Genomic DNA, 27,331 nt, shown 5'->3' with positions numbered 1-27,331 from the left:
GATCCCCACGCCACCGCCCCACCATCGCCGACGACCACCGTCCCCACCCTGAACCCTAAGATAGATAGTGGGGTACCTCTCCGGCGAGCCCCCCTCCCTGCTGCGGCTGGTTCTTCCTTAACTCCGGCGAGCCCCCCACCCCCTGAAAATCGACTGACCCAAAAGTCGATTTAGTCGACTGAAGTGTAGCTAAATCGGAGCAGCATCGCAAGCAAGAGCGAGAGCAGCAGCGCAGGTAAGAGCAAGAGCAAGAGCAGACAAGGCAAGGGACCGAGAGTAAGAGAAGAGCAACAACGCGAGCGAGAGCTAAAGCAGCAACAGCTCCTACTGACGTGGACATAACCGTCGAGGGAGCGACACTGTGGAGGAAGTGGCTTGCGATGCCGCCGTGGATGGAGCCACACCATGTCGGCTTGGGAACGAGCGCCGGTAGCACCGTGAGATCGAATCAAGAAGAAAATGCAGTGATTGGTGTGCAACCTCTTTTGTGGCGCCAATTAGGCCGCAGCTTCATCCGAGGAAACGATGATGATGGTGCTCTTCCGGTGGTGTAGGTGAAGACAACGGTGTGGGAATGGAGGTGGCGCGAAAGACGAGGGGAACATCGGGGAAGCTCCTTGGAGGTGGATGACGGGGTGGTTGAACCGGCGGGATGACCAGATCGACGACGGATCCTCATCCGGTACGGTGGATGAGGGTCATCGAGGTGTTGCTGTGGCCAACGTCGTCAGGCAAGAGGCTCCGGTCGGGTGGCGGACGGAGGAGGGTGTGGGGCTTCACTGGTTTTCCCGACCTCGGTGTACGAATGGGTGGGCGGATGGGATGGGAGTGGGGAACCATGGCTTAGGGACGCGCTTGTCCGAAATGTGGGGTAAGTTACGAAAGTACCCCCACCGATTTGAGGCAGTTCTTCCGATTCCGGGGTATCACAGGCATTTGTGTCAGGATTTCACAGGAGGCGGGAGTTTCCGCGCGCTTTTTAATTTTGGAATAGCAAGGTGTGGGTTGAGATGGAGGGAGTTGTCGGAGCACAATGAGACAAAGATTTATCTTAAATATTTCGGGGTAACAAGGCGCGGGTTGAAGAGGCGGGAGTTTCGCAGCATGATAGACAGAGACGCTAGCTTGAAATTTTGGCATAACAAGGCGCAGCTTGAAATTTCGGGAGAACAAGCTTAATGTGTACCCAAAAAAAGACAATTTATACTAGTATGATATACTACGTACAATGTGTTTAACACGCACAACACACACAGAGACACCATTTAGACTAGTAAGGTACATGTGCATTGCACGCATGAGATTTGGCAACCAAATTATGAATAAATACCACATTATAGCATGTAAGCTTTGAGTCATATATGCATGATGTAGATGTTCGTTTAATTCTTATAGTTCATTTCATTCAAAATCATCTAGTTTTTATAAGAAAGCTAATCTATTTTAAGATTCATGGAATTGTGCGTTGTAAGGCATAAAGTAAAAACAAATCATGTAGAAAAACATTTGGGCAATTCTGATACGGAAGATTCTAGAACAAAGAAGAAGTGCTTGTGTTTTGAGGTTTGTGCATTATGCTTAAGTTCAACCATAGAGTCTTCTAGATTGTACATGTGGCAAAATCTGGTGGAATCTAGAGGATATCCAATGGCCAGTAGTGCTCAAATTTGCCAGCTCTGCACCATCGGATTGGCCTCATCCAACGACTATCTTTCAAAGTTAAAGTTATCCACACACTATATAAAAAATATAAACTATAATATATATATAGGGGTATAGATATAGATATGTGATGCGAAAGCCACACATCATCTCCAATTAGAATAGCGTGTCCATGCACGGATGCAATGTGGCCAAACGATGTCTACCATCGGTATCTCAAATTCAAACAAGTCTGACCTTGTTCAATGTGTATACATTACAGCATGCTCGTTTCGAAACCACACCGATCTCTTATTCAAATATTTGAATTCAACTTTATATTGATTATGACCTCACCTAGTCTTTTACACCCACACATTGGTCTTCTCTTTATAATTGTACCACTAACTTTCTCTCATGCATGCATGCACACACACTACCAGTCAGCATTATCCATCGCACACATGCAATCCTTTTCTTCAGGCCGGTCTCCCACGAAGGCACACACACACACACACACACATCCCCCTCTCCATCATATCGGGCATTCTTTATCTCTCACGTGAATGCGCAATGATCGATGTTCCTCTATGTGTGCGTGTGTATAGCTAGGTCTTTCATAGTTTTCCGCATAAACCGATCAATCTATATATCTAGTGAGGTCTCACCCTCTTTCCCACGTCCACATCGATCAATCTATACCTCTCTATATAGGATTACATATATAGCTAATACACCCACATTAATTATATATCCAACGCCCCCTCTCATCATCCATGCCTTCTGCTTCATCTCTGAGACGCGCGCACAATGGCGAAGACAGGGGGCAGCAAGGCCCCCCCTAACATCACTATATATCGAGGCTAATATGAATGTGATCATTAGACAATTGCTGGTAAAAATGGTTTAAGTTGATGAATTGACCCTCCTTGTAAAGGATTAGCAATGCTTGGCCCCCTAGCTCATGGGACATTTTTCATGGCTCCGCCACTGCGCAACAGCGCATGTTCTCGCCCCCTCTCTCTAAATATCGATCTCGTAGTTGTGCACTCCTTCATAGTCTCCCTCCACTCGGCCCCTCGCACCATCTTCTAGCCCCCCACCAGATTTTTCCACATGTACTATCTAGCAGACTCCATGGTTGAACTTAAGCATAATGCACAAATCTCAAAACAACAGTGGTTCTCCTTTGTTCTGGAATCTTCCGTATCATAACTGCCCAAACTTTTTTCTAGTTGAATTGCCATTTTTTTTACTTTATGCTTTAAAATGCACAATTCCATGAATCATAAAATAGATTAAGGGCTTCTTTGATTCAAAGGATTCTCAAAGGAATTTAGGAGGATTCTAATCCTTAGGAATTTTTCCTATCTTGGTTGTTTGATTCGTAGGATTGTAAACCATAGGATTTTTTCCATTGCACTAGATTTCATAGGAAACACCCCATCCACTCAAACCTCTTTGAAAAAATTATGCGTTTTTTCTATGCACAATCAAACACTCGTACAACCCTGTAGGATTCAAGACGACATTCCACTCTAATCCCATGTTCTTCCTATTCCCGTGTTTTGGAAATCCTACGAATCAAAGAGGCCCTAGGTTTTTTATAAAAAGTAATTGATTTTGAATGAGATGAACTATAAGATTAAATGAAGGTCTATATCAGGCATATATGACTCAGATCTTACATGCTATAGTGTGGTATTTATTCATAATTTGGTTGCAAAATCTGACGCGTGCAATGCACGTGTACCTTACTAGTACTTCGAGTATGTGCAGAACACAATGGCACGCTACACAGTGTCTCTCTTACAGTTCATGAAGCCATGTGGCACATGTGGAGGCGTTGTCGCGACATCCTTGTGTGGATTGATCACAGTGACGTGCTGTTGGTTCCAGAAGAATGTACTCGTCCTCCTTGAGCCACACTGGAGGTACATGCACGAAGCGAAGATGTGCACACAAGCCACGCACGCACTCATTCCCTCGCACGCACACGCGAGTACACGGGCGGACGCAATTTTGTACCAAGATCCACCCCATGTGATAATTTGACGCGTGTAAAGTCCTTCACTTCATTGATGGTCAATTAATACAGTGCATGCAAATTGAGTGGACGTGAGGGCGGAAGAAAGACATTACTACTCCACTGTGCGCATGTGAGTAGTTAAATCATGGGTTGCTAGTAGTAATTCCATTGGTCTCCTTCGTATTTTGTGCCAATTTTTGATAGTAACATAATATTTATGCATCTGAGCAGTGTAGTCTACTTGAAATTTATGTTCCACTAAACTCATTGGGAGCCGTTTCGGGCCTCGAAACCAAAACCCAGCAATTTATCTTTACCTTGTTCCCATCACATTCGAAAGTACTAGGGCTACAATTAAGTGCAAGCCTGCTCACACCTACTAGTACGTACCAAACCTGAACATGTTCCCACTATGCAGGTATTAGTACTAGTGCTAGTACTTAGGTTATAAAAAGGGGAGCTACCTAACCAAAAATTACTCTACCTTTCCTCCTCATAAGTGCTTCTTCTTCGTCCATCCTTGCCATGTCTGGTGCGCAGAGCTCTAGGTCGAGAACTACTCATAACAAGGGAGCAGCAACCAAGGTTGTGGAAAAAAAAAGAGGGCTCGCCGCCACGCAGAGACCTCGAAAGATCTCTCATGGGCTGGAGATGGCTCCCTGGGGCGCCCTAGCCGTGGAGACGAACATGCCGAGCTGGCGGCGCTGGAGTCGTTATCCCTCGACGGCATGCCCGATCAGCTAAATAAGCACCTCGATAAGCAGAAGGAGTTCATCCATGGCTTGGTGGAGCTGCTGAAGGAGAGCCTCGACGACATGCCCGCTAAGCTCAATAAGCAGGGGGAGTTGACCACCGGCTTGGTGATGCTGCTGAAGAAGAGCATTGCCTCGGAGAAGAAGGTGACCTACAAAATCCTGCAACTTCAGGAGGACAAGGAGAAGCTCTGCCACGAGCTCGACCTGCTGAAGGAGAAGAACGCGGGCTGGAAGAAGCTGCATGAGAGTAGTAGTTCCTCGATGAAGATGTTGCAGGCCCTCGTCATGGAACAGAAGGAGGAGTTGGCGAAGCTCCGCATCGAGCACCCGACTACTGTCAAGGTACGTAATGTGGCCATGGAACAGATGATGAAGGCTCGCGTCAAGAAATTCTGCGTCATGGACAGAATGAAGAAGATGGCGGAGGAGATGCGCAAGGAGATGGAGGCCATGGAGGCGATGAATAAGCAGTTACGACTCCACAGCGAATTAGATCATTTGGGGTGATAATCTTCCTTCTTCTTTTGCTCCTGTGTTTCTTCTTTTGCTTCGGGTGTTTTGCCGCACGTGTCACGTTCTCTGCGAGGCATGAATAGAACAATGCTAACAATGAGATGACTAGCCAATTAGATCATTTTTATTGCCCTATGGCACTGGGCTGCCGTGTTTCGTGCTCCTCCATCGTACTAGTACTACTCTAGTGGAAAACTTGAGTATACCGCACGGTTATTTTCTCCTCCTCAGGTCGTCGACACATTTATATGAGCAGTCAAATCACAAGGCCCCGCCTTCCAGCAGTAGTGAGCCGTCAAATCACAAAGGCCCTCACCTCTCGTGAAAAGGACCAAGCTAGACTACCCCGCCCTCTAGCCTTTTAAAAAATGTATACATTTGTACAGTAGTAGTATCGATGGATTGCGCCATGGAGCAAAACTAACAAGATGGAATCAAAGAAAAAAGGTGGTACATATAGAGAGCGCTGGTCTCCAAATTATGCATATACTATATGACACTACCCACTATGAAGGTACTAGTAACATAGACTAGTAACTAGTCTATGTTACTCTCCACTATGACCAGCCAAAGTCGAGGCACGGATACCAACAAGGGCTTGGTTGTGTCTATACTTGGACAACTCACCTGACTACATGCACACCAGGCAGACGAAGCTCGTGTCGTGTTGGTGCCGTGTGCACCTGCACATTAACCAAAACCCCGCGCCTTCATCTTAGCCTCCGCATTTTAAACTTCTCAATCTCAAGGCCAAGGAGCAACGTGAAACCTATGATAGAGCCAATCGGATGGTTGAGAACACTACAATTCGTAGCTACAGATGCGTGTGTGAGAGAGGACGAGTGCTTGCGTGCACCTCTTCTCAGAGTACAAGTGTATGTGGGTGGCATCAACCTAGGGAGCAGTGATGGTGCGTGTGAGAAGTCCTAAGATATAGGTGTAATGCGTCTGAAAAAAGACTAGTCTATAGCTCGCCACGAGGCTATTCCTGTCGAACGCCAAGCATAAGATATGTATCCGACGGTGCCAGTTTTTGCACGTACACAACAATAGAAAAAGAACTAGTACCATGGCATATGCTATACCATGACCGAGAAAACGTGCCAACGTTACGCCATCCGGGAATAGTGTCGCACTTAAAAACTAGAACCGTCAATAAATTTTGAGCACGTCTCGTCACATTTCAAATTACTACTACTACCACGCTATATTTAATTGCAAACCTGTTCACACCGATCACAACCTAAACGGTTTCCCACTTAGGAATTAGTAGTACTCGGTTATAAATACTACTATGCTTAGATGACTGCACATTCCTCCTCAACTCCTCATCCACAAAAAACAATCAAGTCAATCAAGCCATAGCCAGCGTGAGTTCTGGGTCGAGAGATTTCCACCAGGGAGAAGTGAGCATGGAAGAGGAAGCACGAGAGGTGTCCCGCCTCTCCACGAAAGCAGCCGACATGTACAACCGCGCAGTGGTAGCACCATAGAGGTCCCGCCGCGCCGCCGAAGCAGCACGGAGGTCCCGCCACGCCGTCGATGTAGCAGACTGGTCCGGCCACGCCGCGAAAGCAGCAAAGATGTCCGCCACGCCGTCGAAGCAGCACGGATGTCCCGCCATGCCGCGACGGCCTGGGAAAATTTCTCGCAGGCAGGCGAGGACTCTTACAGGCGCATGCATGGGATGGTCCATAGCCAGATGGATCAGATCTCTGGCTGGGCGAGGTTGCAGGACGAGGCTACCGGCGTCATCCAGCAACTAGGGGAGGGCAATGCGAAGCTCCGGGGCGAGCGCGAACTGCTGAGCGTGACCGGCGTCATCATCAAGAAACTTATGGATGAGAATGCCATGCTCCGCATCGAGCGCAACAGGCTGTTGGAGGAATCCATGGATGCTGCCAAGCAGCGTATTAAGGACATGAAACTGATGAAAGAGATCATCACCCACCGTGAGAACTAGTCTCCACGACCTGCAACACATAAATAAAGTAGAGATCAGCGATCCAGATCGTTGTATGCGTCTTCCTTCTTCTTTTGCCATTGTGTATTTCGGGCGTAGCCACATGTGGCTTTTTTAATTATTCTTCCTAATTATGTAAGACAATTATTATCCACTCTCGTCGTCCTTATATATATTCATCATTCTTGCTATAAGTCACAGTAGATGCTATATAGGTCCATCAGATCTTACATCATGATCCGTGCAAAATTTTCTTTTCAGATTTTCTTTTTTCTATCTCAAAACTCAGTCGAGTGAGACATTGCCATGCCATTAAACAGAGGCTCGAGCGCCATTAATGGAGACCTTGGGAGAGCGGTGGACGACAGATGGACGTCAAAGGGCTCGCACACATCCTGTACTCAAATAGCTACCCTGCACGGCGCCTCCTAGCTAATAAAAAATGGGGACGCGTGGCGGCACATAAATGGTAAATAGAACGCCCACAGTTTCAATAATACTTGTGTTTCCGATTGTAACGTGACATCACTTGTTCCAAAATGACTTTGTTGATTGTTAATGTGTGCGCCTTCGCAAATCGGACAGCAAAATTACCACATCATGTTGGTGCCATGTCATGACAGCAAGCCAAGTTTCATGATTTACATGCTGGTTTCGGATTTACAGGAATTAAAAAACCAAGTTTCTCAATGTTTCCGGCCGAGCCATGACGCCCAGATGTTTGAATTTCATTCCCATTTCTGGCATGGGACCTAGAAATTTACCCGAGGACACACATGTGATTTTTCAACCAGCTTTGGTGCACTGGAGCATGTGCTTGTATTTAAAATTTGAATTATGCACACAAAGGTGACACGTTCCCTCTTAGAACCACGGCCCTTCTTGAGAGAAGCTCCGGTTTGCAAGAAACTTATACCAAAACTTGTTCCTATTCTACAATTTTTTTATCACAGCATGGTAGTACCATGACATGACACCATGCCAAGTTTCATGATTTTCAGGCATGTTTTGGATTTACAAGAATTTTAAAACCAAGATTCTCAATGTTCTCGGCCGAACCACGATGCCTAGATGTTTGAATTTCATTCCCATTTCTTCCATGGGACCTAGAAATTCACCCGAGGACACACATGTGATTTTTCAATCAACTTTCGTGAACGGGAGCATGTGCTTGTAGTTCAAATTTGAATTATGCACATTAAATGACCAGAAACTCAATTAATGTATAAAAAGGTCAAACGAACCCGGAAGAATTACAAAATTTAACAGGGCACTCATATAGTTCTATGTTGCCTCTGTAAAGAAAATCTGGGGGGAGGCAGCGTATATTGTTTCGCACACAAAATTATAAAGAAATAAAGAAATTAGCATACCTATTTAATTCTTGGGTTCTTATTATTTATGCCACTTGTTGTGTATCAGTACTCAGTTTTGCCATTAGAAGTTACAACTACTCAAAAAATGCCATCGATCCGTGAGATGCCTGCTCAAAATGCAATTAGATATCTAAAAAATGCCATCATTAAGTTAGATGTTCGCTCAGAAATGCCATTAGACATTGTTATTTTCACGTCAAACCCGTTGACCATGTTACATGACAAAAATAAGCCGATTCTCACAATGATAAGTTAATGGTGTCCAGCACAACACACCCCTCAAATAAAACTAAGCACCCTGGAATTCTTTGACAAAACTAAGCACCCTGAAATTCTTTGACAACTAAACTGCTGGCTATATGATGTTGTCCATATATATTGTACGTATATAATGTGAAGAAACGAGTGGTAGTACTATACCAACTAAAAGATGAAATGTACGAAATATAACGAGAAGAAACATAACATAGTTCTTCTGGAGGCTCAGCACAACACACCCCTCAAATAAAACTAAGCACACCTGAAATTAAACTAAGCAACTAATCCAGTAGACACTGCATTAGAACCACCATGAGCAACGGCACTGCCACCTTACTCAGACTCCTCATCCACGTCCTCGACTTCGTCCTTGTTCCTCTTCCTCTTGGCCGATACTTCTTTGCTTGAACCGCACACCTGGCTCTTGCTCTTCATACAACCCTTGTAGATATTGAAACAAAGGTAGCCATCCATTGCAGCATAGTGGATGTGGTCTATATCTAGTACATTCCACTCCCATGCATGATGAAACTTGAACGGAGGTTTCTTCAGTGTACTGTACGAAGGATGAACCATGGCTCCTGCCAGGGTCAGCACTGAAGGCTGATCACGAGAGGGCACCAGCCCTGTCTTCTGGAGGTCGAAGGGGTTGCCTACAACGAGGCCTATCCGATCCAGGAAATCCCTGTCGTTCCTAAAGTCTACAGCAATGAATTTGACTTAGGCGTCCTTGAGGAAATTCTTAAAAGCCTGGCACTCAATGCCGGCAAGGCATATGTGGTAGACCAAGCATAAGTCATGCACGCAAACCTAGGTCATGGTGGGCTTCTTCTTCTCTGCCTCCTTTAGATGCTTCTCGCTTCCCAGGACTGTGGTGTACTAAACATCTAGCTGAGCAACCCATTCATCATTTGAGTTTTTGAACATGCGTTTGAAGCGAGCAAGGCATTCTTTGACCTTTGCAGAATAACAGGTGTAGATGACGTAGAACTCATCGCCAGTGATGGTTCTAACCTCGTACTCACCGCCGATCATGGAGATTTGGGACGCCATGGATTTGGGACGAGGGTTAGGATTAGTGGAACTACCATAATGTGAAAGGACGGGACGACTAGGAGCGGTTTATCGATTGTAAAAATGTCGAGTGGGGGGGCGCATGCGAATGGCAGGGTAGTGGCTTGCCTGGTGGATAAATGGACTCATGCAAAGTACTATGGGGGCCCAATTAGATGTCATGTCTACTCGACGCCCAATTAAATGGCTTTCGATGTCATGTCAAGCGTCGGGAAAATTACAGGTGATACAAAGCTTTCCATTCTACCATGATACGGGCTTCCGAGAGCCGTTGGATCTAAGATCGAATGGTTGTATGGGGTGATTCTAGATCTATGGGTGAATATCCTATCCTGGAGGGTTATTTTGCAAATTTTCAGCAACTTAGCATGCGACCGTTCGATCTTAGATCCAAGGGCTGCCAGCAGCCCGTATCATGGTCGTGCCTACCACGACCGTCGCCTCGCTCACGCGGTCGCGCCCTTGGAGATTTAACATGATGCGTTAGTGTCGGTGTTCTGGGAACGGGGGTCCCCAGAATTCCTGCCTATGGCCCACAGCATGGCTTTGCTAGCAGGCATGTACGGCCCATCTTCATCAACAAGGTATTCAAGACCCTCGCGAGGGGCCAAGCCTCACGAGGCGGACGACGCAAGACCTCCTCAGGAGCGGCCTCACCAGGCTGGCTCATGAGGGGCGGAGAGATCAAGGCACGACAAACATCACCAGGTTCTCGTGACGTGAGCCATGACGATCGTGACCAGGTGGGCGGTAGCGCGCGCAATGTCCTTGTTTCCTCTTTTGTGCTAAGGGGGCAAGGCAGGTGCAGAGTACCGAGGCATCAAACAAAGGTTTCCATATCGGTGCAATGAGACCAGGACCAGCAGGACGACAAGACGGAGGTCACCGTGGAGCCCAAGACGGCATCACCACCAGAGCCTTTTGCAGGCGAAGACCACTTTTGTCAGGATAAGCTGTACTGGCTATCCCCTTTCAAATTGGCTGTTGTTGTCTCCCTTCCCGCTCAATATTTGTGGCAGAGGACCAGGGCCTCTATAAATAGGACTAGCCACCACCATATCTAGGGGGGTGAGATAGAAAAGAGAGGAAGAGAGACCTCATCTTAGACTAGAACTAGTTCATCCCCACAATCACAACCACCAAGCACAAGAACACCTCAACCTCAGGAGGCTATTCTTCCCTTTGTACTGTTCATCATCAGCCCAGAGGCAATCCACCACCACCACACTGGAGTAGGGTATTACACCACAACGGTGGCCCGAACTAGTATAAATCTTGTGTCCTTTGTGTTGCGAGTTCATCGAGTTAGTCCGCAAGATCTTAGCAAAACTAGGACGTGGATTGGTAGGGGGGAGATCTTCGCGTGCACCCCAGTGTTCGAACCTTAAGGGTTTTGCTGGAACCCTATGCGCGGGGCCGGGCTCTGCCGACGTAGAACATTAACCTATCCTCGCATATCCTTCCTATAGGCTATTTGTGCGTCAAGGGGGACTCCTGAGCATCGCCACTCAGGAGCCTAACTGGTCATGTAGCCCCTCACTCCTTGGTCTGTCCTGGTTTCCGGTCGACCCAATGGCAGTTGAGGTATGCGTGGGGCCGGGCTCTGCCGACGCAGAACACAAAGCAAATAGGAAGAAAATCGCAAAATCTCAAAGCAAATATTACAAGACATATTGTTCTCACAATATCAAACGCGATTTTAACGCCTCCACGAGGCAAGGTGCATGTTGCGGGAATAAAACAGAAAAGCAGTCGCAGGTCACCCATGAAAACTGCCGACACCTGCAAGAGGTGCCCCCTCCTGAGCAGTGTCGCCTTCACCTGCGTCACCGGTCAAGGGCATGGGGCGAAGGCGTCGAACTTCTTCAGCAGGGCCTCCACTTGACCCTTCACGGCTGCGGTGGCAGCCGCATAGTGTTCATTAGCTACAGGCTCCAGCAGCTCGTCAAGACGAGCTTTGGGGTCACGAAGGTGCACGTGGCTGAAGACCCGCGTCAGCGCGGCTGAGGAAAGGACGCGAGCCTCTGCCTCCGCCATGGGATTGATGCCCTCCACGACATCCTCGAGCGCCTTCACCAAGAAGGGAAGGTAGCTGAGTAGGGCCATTCTCGTCGGTGGCCCTTCTCGTACGGTAACTTCAGTGCCATGCGGGACCTCTCCTCAAGGAGTGAGAAGGCCACGCGGTCTTCAGCCAGGACCTTCGCCTTGGCATGAAGATCGGCCTCCTTTGCCCTCGCCTGCCGCTCCAACTCCTCCAGCCGGCTGCGCTCCGCGGCCTGCACCTTCGCCAGCTCCCCCAGCTTGGCCTTGCGGCCCTTGACGGCGTCCTCCCGAGCCCTCATCTCCTCCTCCTTCGCCTAGCGGCCACATGCTTCTTCTGGATGCTGGTCGCGCAGGCCCTTCAGCTTGTCCTCCAGCTCTCGGCAGCGGCCGCGGGTGGCCTCAGCGTCCTTTAGTGCCGCCTCGCGATTGGCCGCAGCTTTGGCGGCAGCCTGCTTCTCCTTCTCGGAGGCCGCCGCGGCCTGGCTCAGTGACGCTCGAACCGCCGAATCGGAGTGAAGCCAGCCAGAGGCCAGCTCCAGGCGCCCAACCACCAGGCGCCCGATCACCAGGCGCGGGTCCGCGCCCTGGAGATCTTCATGCAGCTAGGCCATCTCCGAAAGGGCACGCTCCAAGACGGCAGAGGAAGCAAAAGAACCTGGGGCCAGGGGTGTGGCAGGAGAAGGGGGCGACGTTGTCACCAGAGCCTGGGAGATCAAGGGCTCCTGAGCCTTCGGGGCCTGATCAGCCAGGACGGACACCGGCACCTCCTAAGCGAGCGGCACTTCGGGGGCTGACTCCTCCCGAGGATGCTCCACCGAGCCTCGAGAGGATGACCGGGCTGGAGAAGCACAAGCACCATCCCCACATTTGCTCATGGACAGGGGTGCAGTCGCAGGAGTTGACACGGACTCAAGCGGCACCACCTCGCTCTCCCTACTCCTCTTCGCCGCAGACGACAGCCTGGTTGCACAACAAGGAAAGAGAGTCGGAAACGAGCATCAACAACAGGAACAAGGCGAGACGGGGCACTTACTGGTCCACAACAACGTAGTCCACCTTCCGCTTGGTGAGCTTGAAGCCTGAGAGCATCGCGACTCGAGGCGCGGGCGCACCAGCCCAGAAGCTAAAGCGGGAGCAGCGGTTGAGCCGGAAGTAGCTCTAGCCGACATTGGAGCAACAACAGAATCTCGGGAGATCAGCGCCGACCTGCTCCTCGTCGGGATCATGACCAGTTCCTCCTTCTCCTAGGGAGCGTCGGCCTCATCATCGTCGGGAAAGGCGCGGAGGATGTCAGCCTTACTCAGGGGGGTCTCCCCCGTCCCTTCGGGGGTCACCTTCGAGTCTTCCTCCTCCTCTTCTTCCCCCCACGGGACTCACCAGAAGACAGCTCCACCGGGGTCGGCGTCGCAGGGGCCCTGGTGAGCACCAGCGGCACCAGTCCACGCCCGTCAAAGGTCGGTTTGGAGGCCACGATCAGCGCCCCGTCTTTGTGGCGGAACAAGGGGGTAAAGACATTCGGCAGATACTCCTGATTCTCCCCAACCAGGAGGCGGAGAGCTGCGGTCAGCTCCTCGTCGGACAAGGCCTCCGAGCTCAAGCGAACCTTGTCCTCTTCATACCCAAGTTCCCACAAGGGGTGCACGTGGGCTTGAAGCGGGGCCACGCGCAGCGCTAGGAATTCCCTCAGGAGCATGGCCCCTGTAATGTTCGCCGCCTTCATGTTCCCGGGCTTCAGGTCGGACTTCATCTGCTCCAGCACCAATGTTGCCCGCTCGTCGGTGAGCTTTGCGCAGGACCACCCCTTGTCGGACTGGGGCCTCTCCGTCGGCAGTGCCAAGCATGGATGGACGCACTTGGTGCCCATCATGACCCATTTGGCCCTGAGGTTGTCAGCCTTCTTCCTGGTGTTTGAGATCGAGTTGGCCTTGCTGGCCGTGATGAAATTGGCGCACCCGGAGATATGACCCTCGCTGGCACGGAGGAAGAAAAGTGGCGCAGCAGAGCCACGGACGCCATCACGCCCAGATACGCCTCACAATAGTAGGCGAAGATGGACAAGAGAAGGATGGAGTTGGGATGGAGATGCAGCGCTTGCAGTCCGAAGTGATCAAGGACCTCGTAAAAGAAGTTGGAGAAGGGGGGAACCAGCCCGGCGGCGATGCTGCTCATGAAGAAGGGGTAGAAGGTGCTTCCCTTAGGCTCAGGCACGTCGGAGCCGGCCCGGAGTCTAGTCTTCCCCTTCTCATTGCTTTCCCCTGCCGTCAGCAAGCGCGTGGCGGCGAGGTTCTTCTCTGAAACATTGGGCGCATCAAGGGCCGGCTCATACCAAGCCGGTGATGAGGCGGGCTTGACCCTCCGGGGCGCCATTGGTCGCTAATGCAGGAAAGGATGGGAGCAGATATGAAGATTTCGGAAGCGGGGAGCAAGAAAGGGGATCTGAGCAAGGCGAAGGGAAACAGTGAAGGCGAGCGCTGTCTACGCCAGCCTTTTGACAGTCGGGCAGTTGCCGAGGCAGCATGGGGAAGTGGAGACGCCCACGTCCAATCAACCGCCATGCGTCGACCAAGGCCGCAGGCTATTGGGGCCCGTGGCGCTCCGCACTTGACCTATGGATTCGCCTCGAAGCCAAGCCCAAGCACGCCTTGGGCTCGAGGGCTACTTTCGGCGTTCTAGGAATGGGGGTCCCCAGACTTGCCTGCCTGCAGCCCACGGCGTGGCTTTGCTAGTAGTCCTATAGGGCCCATCTTCATCAGCAAGGTATTCAAGGCCCTCGCGAGGGGCCAAGCCTCGCGAGGCGGATGACGCAAGACCTCCTCAGGAGTGGCCTCACCAGGCTGGCTCGTGAGGGGCGGAGAGATCAAGGCATGGCAAACCTCGCGAGGTTCTCGTGACGTGAGCCATGATGATCGAGACCACGCGGGAGCCAGTGCGCAGCGTCCTTGTTTTCTCTTTGGTGCTAAGGGGGAAAGCGCAGGCGCGGAGTACCGAGGCATCAAGCAAAGGTTTCCATATCGGTGCAACGAGACCAAGACCAGCAGGACGGCAAGACGGAGGTCGCCGTGGAGCCCAAGACGGCGTCACCACCAGAGCCTTTTGCAGGCGAAGACCATTTTTGTCAGGATATGTTGTACTAGCTGTCCCCTTTAAAATTGGCCGTTGTTGGCTCCCTTCCCACTCAATATTTGGGGAGAGGACCAGGGCCTCTATAAATTGGACTAGCCACCACCATAGCTAGGGGGTGAGATAGAAGAGAGAGGAAGAGAGACCTCATCTTAGACTAGAATTAGTTCATCCCCACAATCACATCCACCAAGCACAAGAACACCTCAACCTCAGGAGGCTGTTCTTCCCTTTGTACTGTTCATCATCAGCCCTAGAGGCAATCCACCACCACCACATAGGAGTAGGGTATTACACCACAACGGTGGCCTGAACCTGTATAAATCTTGTGTCCTTTGTGTTACGAGTTCGTCGAGTTAGTCCGCAAGATCTTATCCAAACTAGGACGTGGATCGGTAGGGGGAGATCTTTGCGCACAACCCAGTGTTCGAACCTTAAGGGTTTTGTCGAAACCCGTGATCTAACAGTTAGGCTATCTGATGTTGGCATGTCATATTAACATAGTCATCACTTAGTCACTCATACAACATGGTTAGCTATAAGGTTGGCTATAATAGTATTTTTTTGTTTATTTCTCTCCATCTCTTTCTTCGTAGTATTTATTGCATTTTCCAAGGAGTGACCTCTTCTAATGAAATGGTGCTTAGATGAGGTGCTATGGGCATTAAATGTCTTAGCAACTCAAGTCCCCAATGCATAAGTGCTTAGTTTTTTTTGCTAAGTTTGCTTCATCTAGGTACACGTGCTTATCATCGTTTCTTCCTGGGGTCACCAAACTAGTCTCTCTCTTCTTAATTAACTTGCCACATCAGACTTTATGCCTATGTGGCAGGCTTAGCACATGTAGGATCAAGTACAATAGTGGGCTATAAGCCCGCTTTACATGGCATTTTTGCATATCTGGAGGAAAGAGGCAAGGAAAAAGTGGAGGAGTGGGCTCTCAAGCAAGAGCCGGCCTCTACATGGTGGAGCATCGGGAGAGGCACCTGTATGGAGGTGGTCAGGAATCGGGAGACTCACGCCGGTCATAGCGCCGCAGTTAAAATGATAATGGCAAGTCAAATCACCGGGCCCCACCTGTCCACCAGTAACTCACTATCAAATCACACAACCCTATGTTTGCAGCAACCTACTCCATCATCTTCTCGTGTCTTTGTCGAACCGACTAGGCGGAACTGCCCCGCCTACCGTGCGGGAAAAGCACCGCCCTCGAATTTTAAATGGTATAGTATACTAATTTTGTATCCATGGATTGCACCATGGAGCAAAGCCTCAAGAAAACAACGGTACACATGTATGGAGTATACAGCACGCCCGTCGCGTTCGCGTCGCACCCCAGACGGTCGGTCGGTCTGGCATGCCACTCTCCAAATGGAACGCATGTCATATTGCATTTGCAAACACATGTGGGACCGCAATTGAGAACCAACCATAGGCACACTCCCCGGCCCCGCAAGTCAGGTGAGTTAATAGAAGAGAGAGACGAGTGATAGTACTACTAGAGAAGCGTTGTAGGAGTACATGCCTTGGTACTTGGACGATCCCTGCAAGACACGGAAGATCAGTTCATCCATGCATGTGACCAGACACTAGCAGACATGCCTGGATCGGCTATCATCTACATATCGTGCAGGCTGTGTTGTAAATGGCTGTAGTTCTGGTGAGAAATCTAAAATAAGGTTTCTTGTTATCTCGCAAAATTAGGTGTCATGTGCTTCGGATCAATGCGAGGGTTAAACAGCGACAACTGAGTTGGGCTAGTCATTGGGGGAACATGCACGAAGACTACTCGGCTGCCATCTAGGTCAAGCCGGCTATGTTAATTAGGACATCTATCGACGGACCCCTTTTCTACGAGTTTATCTTTAATTTGAGCTTTGATCCTCGTCTAGTTTGTCCGTCGAGATTCATCTTGTCTCCTTTGGGCAGTGAGGTTATGATTTCTTGTCATGTGGCATTTTTTCATGCTATATGTTATAATCCGGTGCTTCAGGTCAAAATGACGACAACTGCGCCTCCGGGGCACGTGCATGAAGACTTCTCGACAGTCATTGCCGAGGTCAAGCCGGCTCCTGCCGGTAGACAAAAGAAAACTAGTACTCCACTATATAGGCAGGAGCCTCTGCACTTGCTTGCTAGTGTTGCTCTCTTCACACTGTCTCGTCCTCTCCAGATCTAAACACGACATCGGTGGCCACACTCTCTCTCTACTCGCCGCTGGTCACAGATCCAGCCGGATCATCTCCGTCGAGGAAGGTGAGAAGATGCAACGTTCACGCGGTCGTCCTCGGCGACGGCTCTTACCCACTGCCGGTGCGTCCCGATCAGCGTGCATTGCTGTTCTCTCCCAAGCATCACTGGCAAGGGAGGCCCTCCCACCCCTTCTTCCTTGCTGCCGTAGTGTGGGCAAATCCGGCCTCCCGCCGCCCACCTAGCAACATCCCGGCGACCCTCAGGTATAACTTCCTTTGAAACCGGCCTTGCTCTACTTCCCGAGCTCCTGACGTCGCTGCATTTGTATCTTTTACTATTTCTCAGGCTCCCTCGTAGATAGGATCGATCGGCTATTCGAAAACCACCTAATTTTTTACTATTAAGAGGTAAAACTAGTTCATGCACTCGAATCTAGTAGTACTTGGTTCAAACAAAGAAGAAAGGGGGTGGGGGTGGGGGAAGATTTGTTACCTGAATCTAGGACTTGGTCGAAAGAGGAAATAATGGGGGCAAAAAGTAGCAGAGACTGGCTATCCAACTGGTCTCTAGGTCTAATAGGGAAATAAAGGGAACACAGTACAAACTCAATATAAACCCGATCTATTGGTTGAAAAAGGAAAGAAAGTGGGGACTGGGGGACAAGTCAACAGAGTAAGTCCAGCACTAGATTTGCTAGCCTCACATAGTATAAGGTGGCTATATACCGAACAAAAATGGGACCAACCCAGATATCCTCTTCTGATGTTTGTTGCCCCGAGCCGCTCTTATGTAATGCCACTGGTAAAATGTAGCAGTCGCACTGTTAAAAGTAAGGACACGTTAAACCAATGTTGTTTTCAATGTAATGCCTCCATTAATATGAATCAATGGCACTTTTTTTCATGTCTACTAAATTTCCCATTAAGATAAGTTGCTTCTTTTCGTTAGAGATGCAACTATCCTGGTCCGCCTACTCTCCCGTGCCCAAATACCGACTCTGTAGCAGCTGTTAATGTAATGTTGCTGGTAAAATGAAGCAATGGCACCATTAAAGTAATGTCATATTTAACGGTTGTCGTAGTTAATCCTAATGCCCACACTAATATCTAGCAATTCTGCTAGAAATTGTTAATGTCCCTGTACGATTGGCATTCAGATAAGGAACATGCTTTTTTCATTTGATGCATGTTTCATCACTTGTTAGTCACCCTCCTTTCCACCTTTTTTGTGCAAACAGAGATATACATTTCATGCTCTGCACAAATGATATCCAAATTATAGTTGAACATTCCAGGAGCTTCACGACCAACCTTGATGTTGCTCAATTTTATTGCAACTAATGAAGAATAAGCTATGTGGGTTTCGTTTTCTGATGGAAATGGAACCGGGGCTGGAGCCCTTTTCTTGAAAAAAAAGAAGTTGCTAGCTCATGGGTGTCGGTGTCAAAACCGGCGGATCTCGGGTAGGGGTCCCGAACTGTGCGTCTAAGACAGATGGTAACAGGAGGCAGGGGACACGATGTTTACCCAGGTTTGGGCTCTCTTGATGGAGGTAATACCCTACGTCCTGCTTGGTTGTTCTTGATGATATGAGTATTACAAGAGTTGATCTACCACGAGATCAAAGAGGCTAAACCCTAGAAGCTAGCCTATGGTATGATTGTATGTTGTCCTATGGACTAAAACCCTCTAGTTTATATAGAAACCGGAGGGGGCTAGGGTTACACAAGGTCGATTACAAAGGAGGAGATATACATATCCGTATTGCCTAGCTTGCCTTCCACGCCAAGTAAAGTCCCATCCGGACATGAGACGAAGTCTTCAATCTTGTATCTTCATAGTCCAACAGTCCGGCCAAAGGATATAATCCGGCTGTCCGGAGACCCCCTAATCCAGGACTCCCTCAATGGGACATTTCTTCATTTTAGGTGAACTGCACCAAAAGGTCCCATGAATTGAATCATCCATGTTAGTGACTGGTGTCATCCCTTCTATGATGGCGTTGACTGCAGATATTGTTCCCATCACGAGTTATGTTCCTTTTTGGTCCGACCGTTTGCCAAAGCTGATGCATGTTGATCCTGCTCTTGTGCTACTATTTTGGCACTGCCATGATAAAGCAGTAATGTTATTATTTTGCACCTTAATCTAGTGGTACTATTAATTTGAGGCAATGTTTTGGCACCGCTAGTGCCACTGTTTTTTTATATATTGAAAGAGGGGGTTCCCTCCGATTTCATTAAAGAAACCCAAGCATAGAGAACCATTATCTGACAACATCTCAGTGTAAACGGGCAATTGTGCAACTATTACTAGAACGGACTGAGTACTAGCAGGAGACAAGTTCGCCACATAAGCTAGGTAGGTAGGGGGACGCAGCACCAGCTTGACCAAGTTTGGATTACAACCCAAATGCTACAACAGAAACATCAGCAGGAAGATAGGGACTGAAAGAGCCAGCTTCAACATCCCAGTCTAAGCACCCCCAGCCTTCATCCTTGCGACGCACGGTACACCTCGTTTGCCACCTGCTCGGCCCTAGTGTCACTGATAAAATGAAGTAATAATACAATTAAAATAGAGCGAGTGTCCTCTCTATCATTTCATTTCCAATGTAGATAAAGAAAGTGCTTCTCTTTGTTAATGTATTTTCATCAACTAGTCGCATTGTTAATGTTTAAGCTTTTCTGCAAACTAGGGTGCTTAATTTTAGTTGATCTGCACAAAAATAGAGATTTGAATGTCTCAAAGCCCCTCCTTGTACTACCGCTGTACACTGATGTTCATCACTGGCAGAAGGTGTATCGGGGAGACTTGGGATGATTTCCAGTATGAGGCGTGGCGTACCGTATGAGGCGTCGCAGGGCCCATCTCGCCCTCGTAGCATGGCATACCATGATACTATCGCAATATTTTCTTATATTCATTTTGTGTGTTTCATCAACTAGTGCCACTATAATGTAATCACGCTTTTTCATTATCTGTGCAAACAGGGTTATTCAGCTGCATTTTGGTGGAACTGCACAAATGTACGGATGGAACCGGCATATATGTAGAGTGCGAGGTGTGCCAAGTAAAAATTACCGACACCAACCATGCTCCATGCACGCATTGGCATCAACTACCACCAGTGGGATGTGTGGCGCTCTCTGTGGACGGATCTTTCTCGGCAGCAAATCCTCTAACCAAATACCAGTAGCTTATATTGGCAGTTTTCTAGGGAGTACTCTTTTCTGAAAAAAGCACCAATCTATTTTTCTTTATTTGTACACAGTGTCACAAGTTTGACCCAAAGGTCCAGAGCTATTTAAGGGTTATTGGCGTAGTACTCGGAGACTGATTGTAAGCATGATTTTCATTAGCTGTCACACTGATTGTAAGCATGAGTAGGTGGAAGATTAGGTTAGTGTGAATCTTACCTTAAACCCTACCTCCGCCGTTGAAACGAGGCGAGCGTTGAGAGAACCGTGGAGAATGGTGGGGAAGTGATGTCGCGCCATCCGACCTCCTCTTGCGGTGGGAGAACAAACATTCCTGTGTCTCCGGCTGGCTTTGCACCCTCGTGAATGTCACACCATACTCGATTGATTCGTTATCCTTTGGGTGCTCAACCTTCGACCTGTATGCCCCCCACCTCCGCCTGACTTTCGCCTCGGGAGAATCTGTCTGCTCCATCACCCACAGGAGATACTCGATGAACTCGAAGGACTGCGGCGTGACTGCCGCTGAGGAGTACATGTACATCGCCACCCTCATCACCGCCGTCTCGCTCTTTCGCATACATTGCCACATGGCCCTCACCGTCCTCGAAATATCCCACTCATTGTCAAATCAAGTAAGGATCTCCTTCAACCTGGCTAACTATGCCTAGTCGCCACCGGCGATCTGCCTGATTCGCTGCTGCATCCTCTCCATAAATGTCCTTCTAAGTGGTCCGGTGCTAGCTTTGGAAGATGGGAGGAGAGATGGTGGTCTTGTAATAGAGAAGAGGGAGAGGCGAGACGGTGGTTCTGGAATGGAAATGATGGAGAGGAGAGGAGGTGGTTTTGCAATGGAGAAGAGGGAGAGGCGACTTAGTGGTTTTGGAATGGAGATTATGGAGAGAAGAGGAGGTAGTTTTGCAATGGAGAAGAGGGAGAGGCGAGACTGTGGTTTTTGAATGGAGACGATGGAGAGGAGAGGAGGTGGTTTTGCAATGGAGAAGAGGGAGTGGAGCGTGCGACAGCGATTTAGGATTGGACGAGAGGGCCGGCGCGCTGTGACTGGATCAAAATCAAAATCAATTTACCCTTCAATTAAGAAAGCGATCCCACATTAACTAGTCTCCCCTTTATTCTAGGTCATAATTGACCATGATTTTCGCAAATAAAATATATGTTATACATTGCAAAAATAATATAATTTGAAAGTACATTCATATACGAACCAAATGATACAATTTTTGGTGACATGCATTCACATTTTGCTCATCAAATACAATACGTGGTCAAAATTTGACCCAAAATACACAAAACAAAAAAAATACTTCCAAGACCAGCGCCGCTCTTCCGCTCTTCTCCTCTTAAACCACCGCCACTCCTCTCCTGTTCCAATCTAAATCCAGTGCCGCTCCTCTCCTCCTCCATTTCAAAACCACCGCCCCTCCTCTCCTGTTCCAATCCAAAACCAGCGTCGCTCCTCTCCCGTTCTAATCCAAAACCAGCGCTGCTCCTCTCCTCTTCCATTCAAAAACCACCGCCGGCGAGTGAAGGTGCTGCGGAGAAGTAGATCGATGGAGGAGTACAACCGATACGTGAGGATCGCAGACGGCGACCCCGTGAAGCTAGCTAGGATGTTGGAGATAAAGTCTTGGTTTGACAAAAGGACCAACTAGCGGCGGCGGCAACATCCATGGCCAAATATCTGCAACAGTGCGAAAGGGCGGCGATACTCCCAGAGGGAGTCTCGCGGGAGTACATAGAGCTGCTCCTCTGGGCCATGGAGCAAACAGATTCACCGAATCCAATCGTGAGGGAGCGGTGGTGGGAGTATCGATCCCAGATTAAGCATCCACCAGAGATTGAAGGATCGAGCATCTACACGGTGCCGTTTGTGAGGGTGTCATGCCAGAGCGAGCCGGTGGAGTCTTCGTCGACCAAACCCAACTGCAAGAGGAGAAAAACAGTTGGCCCGACGACGCTTCCCCGCCATCCTCTCCCTCGCTGTTCACATCGTCTCATGGGGCGGCTGTCTACCGCTGAGGAATAGGAGGGACAGCCCCCCCAGCGCAATAGTCGGGCAGGTTGTGAATTGTCAGGAGGAGCTTAGGGTTGTTAGTATTTGCAGGTTGTGAATTGTGTTTTGTGTTGTGTATTTTGAGAGTACTTTCAGATATCAATGTCTTTTGAATTTCAAATTTGCAGTATTGAGCATATGAAGTATTTTATGAATTCTAGAGATATATTTTTAGCACTTAAAAAATGTAGTTTCATAGGAGTATAGAAGTGCAGACAATGTGATTCTCAGAGAAGAAACTGCAAGTTTCAGTTTCAGATAAGAAACTCCAAGTTCAGTTTCAGATAAGGAACTGCAACTTTCAGAGGCAGAGCATTTATATTAACATGACCTTTTCACAAATAGTGTTAACATCATGTTGGAAGTTTTATTCATGGTCGATACTGGAACTACCATCTAGTTAACATCATGCTGATCAACATTCATGCATATCACATCTTCATATGATGCACAGTCAAAAAGATATGCTATTTTCAAAATGCCCACACAATGTTGAGTGTGCAAAAAACAGAGAAAACAAGGGACGAAGTTTTGACAAGTTTTGGACGTGGTGTGCGTAGATGACAATTGGGACCCACATGTCAATTTTGGAGATATTTTCTCTGCACAGGTGGAATCGAACCCAGGCGAAACAGCTGTCGGGTAGTATCACTCGGCCACTAGGCTAGTTTAGTTGTTTCATTACTAATAAGGCACTTCCTCTGGTGGTGATCTCCTCCTGCGCCTTTGTGCGCTCACTGTGACGCCGCTGTCTGCCGTTGTGAACATGCTGAACAAACAAGAGGAATCTGGAGAGGACTGTACGTGGAGAGGCAGACAGTCGGGACCCACCAGGTCTATGGCCGTACGAAAGCAAGTGCGTCATCGAAAAAATACTTCCTCCTAATGCTATGCTGACATTGGGGCCCACGGGTTTGTCAACATAGTTACATTTTTTAGGTGCTTCAACGTAGTTACTATCTCTACTCTTATAAAAAACGAAGTTGGTGATGATGGTGTGCCTGCCATCCTACAATATAGGACGTCCAATTTATATCTAACGGATAGGAAGGAAACAATGGCAATTTTGCAAAAAGATACCCACACCCCTCTCCAGATTTGCAAATAAGGCCTTCCCTCGTTCATCCTTTTCTCCCACAAGATAAACTACTCATACAAATGCATCTTGATGCGTGCAACGCATGGGCATCTGATACGTCTCCAACGTATCTATATTTTTTGATTCCTCCATGCTATATTATCTACTGTTTTGGACAATATTGGGCTTTATTATCCACTTTTATATTATTTTTGGGACTAACCTATTAACCGGAGGCCCAGCCCAGAATTGTTGTTTTTTTGCCTATTTCAGTGTTTCGAAGAATAGGAATAGCCCAACGGATTGATTGGAAAGAATAACTTTGAGGTGGTTTCATACCCTACCATAATCTCTTCGTTCGTTCTCCGCTATTAGTGACTTTGGAGTGACTCTTTGTTGCATGTTGAGGGATAGTTATATGATCCAATTATGTTATTATTGTTGAGAGGACTTGCGCTAGTGAAAGTATGAACCCTAGGCCTTGTTTCCTAGCATTGCAATACCATTTACACTCACTTTTATCATTAGTTACCTTGCTGTTTTTATATTTTCAGATTACAAAAACTATTATCTACCATCCATATACCACTTGTATCACCATCTCTTCGCCGAACTAGTGCACCTATGCAATTTACCATTGTATTGGGTGTGTTGGGGACACAAGAGACTCTTTGTTATTTGGTTGCAGGGTTGCTTGGGAGAGACCATCTTCATCCTACGCCTCCTATGGATTGATAAACCTTAGGTCATCCACTTGAGGGAAATTTGCTACTATCCTACAAACCTCTGCACTTCGGGGCCCAACAACGTCTACAAGAAGAAGGTTGTGTAGTAGACAACAAGTTCTTTTCTGGCGCCATTGCTGGGGAGGTGAGTTCTTGAAGGTATATATTTAGATCTTGCAATCGAGTCTTTTAGTTTCTTGTTTTATCACTAGTTTAGTTTACAAAAGAAAATTACAAAAAAATGGAATTAAGTTTGCCTCATACGCTTCATCTTTTTAATATATTTCGTGAGTATAATGGAAAGGAAAATTGTGCCAAAGTGTTAGAAGAAGAAATCTATAAAATGTTTGGCACTAACTATTTGATTGATGAGCATGATTGCAATGTTGTTAGTATGAATTCCTTCAATATCTATGATGCTAATGATATGCAAAGCCACAAGCTTGGGGAAGCTATGTTTGATGAAGATAATATTTTTTGTACCCCAAGTTTTGATGATCAAATTTATTATGATGAAAGCATGCCTCCTATTTATGATGATTATATTGATGAAAGTGGATTTGGAGAGGTCATGCCTTTATTTTGCGATGAATCCACTATTCCGGAAGAGGTTCCAATTGATTATGAGAACAAATTGCTATCTATGATGATTATTGTGATGACTTGTATGCTATAAAGAATAATGATATCCACGAAACTTGTAATCATGATTTTAGTTTTCAATTGGATTATGCCTCACATGATAATTATTTTGTTGAGTTTGCTCCCACTATTATGAATGAGAAGAATTTTGCTTATGTGGAGAGTAGCAAATTTTCTATGCATGTAGATCATGAAAAGAATGCTTTATGTGATAGTTATATTGTTGAATTCATTCATGGTGCTACTGGAAATTATTATGAGGGAGGAATATATGCTTGTAGGAATTGCAATAATATCAAGTTTCCTCTCTATGTGCTTAAAGTTATGAAGTTATGTGTGTTTTACCTTCCTATGCAAGTTGATTCTTGTTCCCACAAGTTGTTTGCTCACAAAATCCCTATGTATAGGAAGTGGGTTAGACTTACATGTTCTAGCCATATTCTTCATGATGCTCTCTTTATGTTACAATTGTTATCTTTTATGTGAGCATCGTTGAAATCATCATGCCTAGCTAGGGGCATTAAACGATGGCGCTTGTTGGGAGACAACCCAACTTTATTATTGTTCCTTACTTTTTGCTCCGGTTTAGCAATAAATAATTTATCTAGCCTCTGTTATGATTGAGTTTTTATGTTAGTTAGTGTTTGTGCCAAGTAGAACCGTTGGGAAGACTTGGGGAAAGTCTTGTTGATCTTGTTGTAAAAAACAGAAACTTTAGCACTCACGAGAATTGCTGCCATTTTTTATTGGAGAGTGATATTTAGTTAATTTTTTTGCAGATGATTAATAGATAAATTACTCAGGTCCAGAAATTTAGTTTAGAATTTTTGGGGTTCCAGAAGTTTGCGTTAGTTACAGATTACTACAGACTGTTCTGTTTTTGACAGATTCTGTTTTTCGTGTGTTGTTTGCTTATTTTGATGAATCTATGGCTAGTAAAATAGTTTATAAACCATAGAGAAGTTGGAATACAGTAGGTTTAACACCAATATAAATAAATAATGAGTTAATTACAGTACCTTGAAGTGGTGTTTTGTTTTCTTTCGCTAATGGAGCTCACAAGTTTTCTGTTAAGTTTTGTGTTGTGAACTTTTCAAGTTTTGGGTAAAGATTCGATGGACTATGGAATAAGGAGTGGAAAGAGCCTAAGATTGGGGATGCCCAAGGTACCCCAAGGTAATATTCAAGGACAACCAAAATCCTAAGCTTGGGGATGCCCTGGAAGGCATCCCCTCTTTCGCCTTTGTTCATCGATAACTTTACTTGGAGCTATATTTTTATTGGCCACATGATATGTGTTTTGCTTGGAGCGTCGATTTATTTTATTTAGTTTTGCTTGTTGTTTGAATAAAATACCAAGATCTGAAATTATTAAATGTTATAGAGTCTTCATATAGTTGCATAATTATTTGACTACTCATTGATCTTCACTTATATCTTTCAGAGTAGTTTGTCATTTGCTCTAGTACTTCACTTATATCTTTTTAGAGCACGATGGTGGTTTTATTTTGTAGAAATAGATGAACTCTCATGCTTCACTTATATTATTTTGAGAGTCTTAAATAGCATGGTAATTTTCTTAAATAATCCTAATATGCTAGGTATTCAAGATTAGTAAAAAAATTCCTATGAGTGTTTTGAATTCTAAGAGAAGTTTGATGCTTGATGATTGTTTTGAGATATGGAGGTAATAATATCAAAGTCGTGCTAGTTGAGTAGTTGTGAAATTGAGAAATGCTTGTGTTGAAGTTTGCAAGTCCCGTAGCATGCACGTACGGTAAACGTTATGTAACAAATTTGAAACATGAGGTGTTATTTGATTGTCTTCCTTATGAGTGGCGGTCGGGGATGAGCGATGGTCTTTTCCTACCAATCTATCCCCCTAGGAGCATGTGCGTAGTGCCGAGGTTTTTGATGACTTGTAGATTTTTGCAATAAGTATGTGAGTTCTTTATGACTAATGTTGAGTCCATGGATTATACACACTCTCACCCTTCCATCATTGCTAGCCTCTTCGGTACCGTGCATTGCCCTTTCTCACATTGAGAGTTGGTGCAAACTTCGCTGGTGCATCCAAACCCCGTGATATGATATGCTCTATCACACATAAACCTCCTTATACCTTCCTCAAAACAGCCACCATACCTACCTATTATGGCATTTCCATAGCCATTCCGAGATATATTGCCATGCAACTTTCCACCATTCCGTTTATTATGACACACGTCATCATTGCCATATTGCTTTGCATGATCATGTAGTTGACATTGTATTTGTGGCAAAGCCACCGTTCATAATTTTTCCATCGCAATCCCGGTACACCACTGGAGGCATTCATATAGAGTCATCTTTTGTTCTAGTATCGAGTTGTAATCATTGAGTTGTAAATAAATAGAAGTGTGATGATCATCATTTTCTAGAGCATTGTCCCAAGTGAGGAATAAAAAAAGAAGAGAAAGGACATAAAAAGAGACGGCCCAAAAAAAGGAGAAAGGCCATAAAAAGAGAAGGCCCAAAAAGAAATGAGAGAAAAAGAGAGAAGGGACAATGCTACTATCCTTTGCCACACTTGTGCTTCAAAGTAGCACCATAATCCTCATGATAGAGAGTCTCTTGTTTTGTCACTTTCATATACTAGTGGGAATTTT

This window comes from Triticum dicoccoides, chromosome 2A (assembly GCF_002162155.2).
Source record: "Triticum dicoccoides isolate Atlit2015 ecotype Zavitan chromosome 2A, WEW_v2.0, whole genome shotgun sequence".
Lineage (NCBI taxonomy): Eukaryota > Viridiplantae > Streptophyta > Magnoliopsida > Poales > Poaceae > Triticum > Triticum dicoccoides.
The sequence above is the reverse complement of the archived record's forward strand: the minus strand, read 5'-3'. Positions refer to the sequence as shown.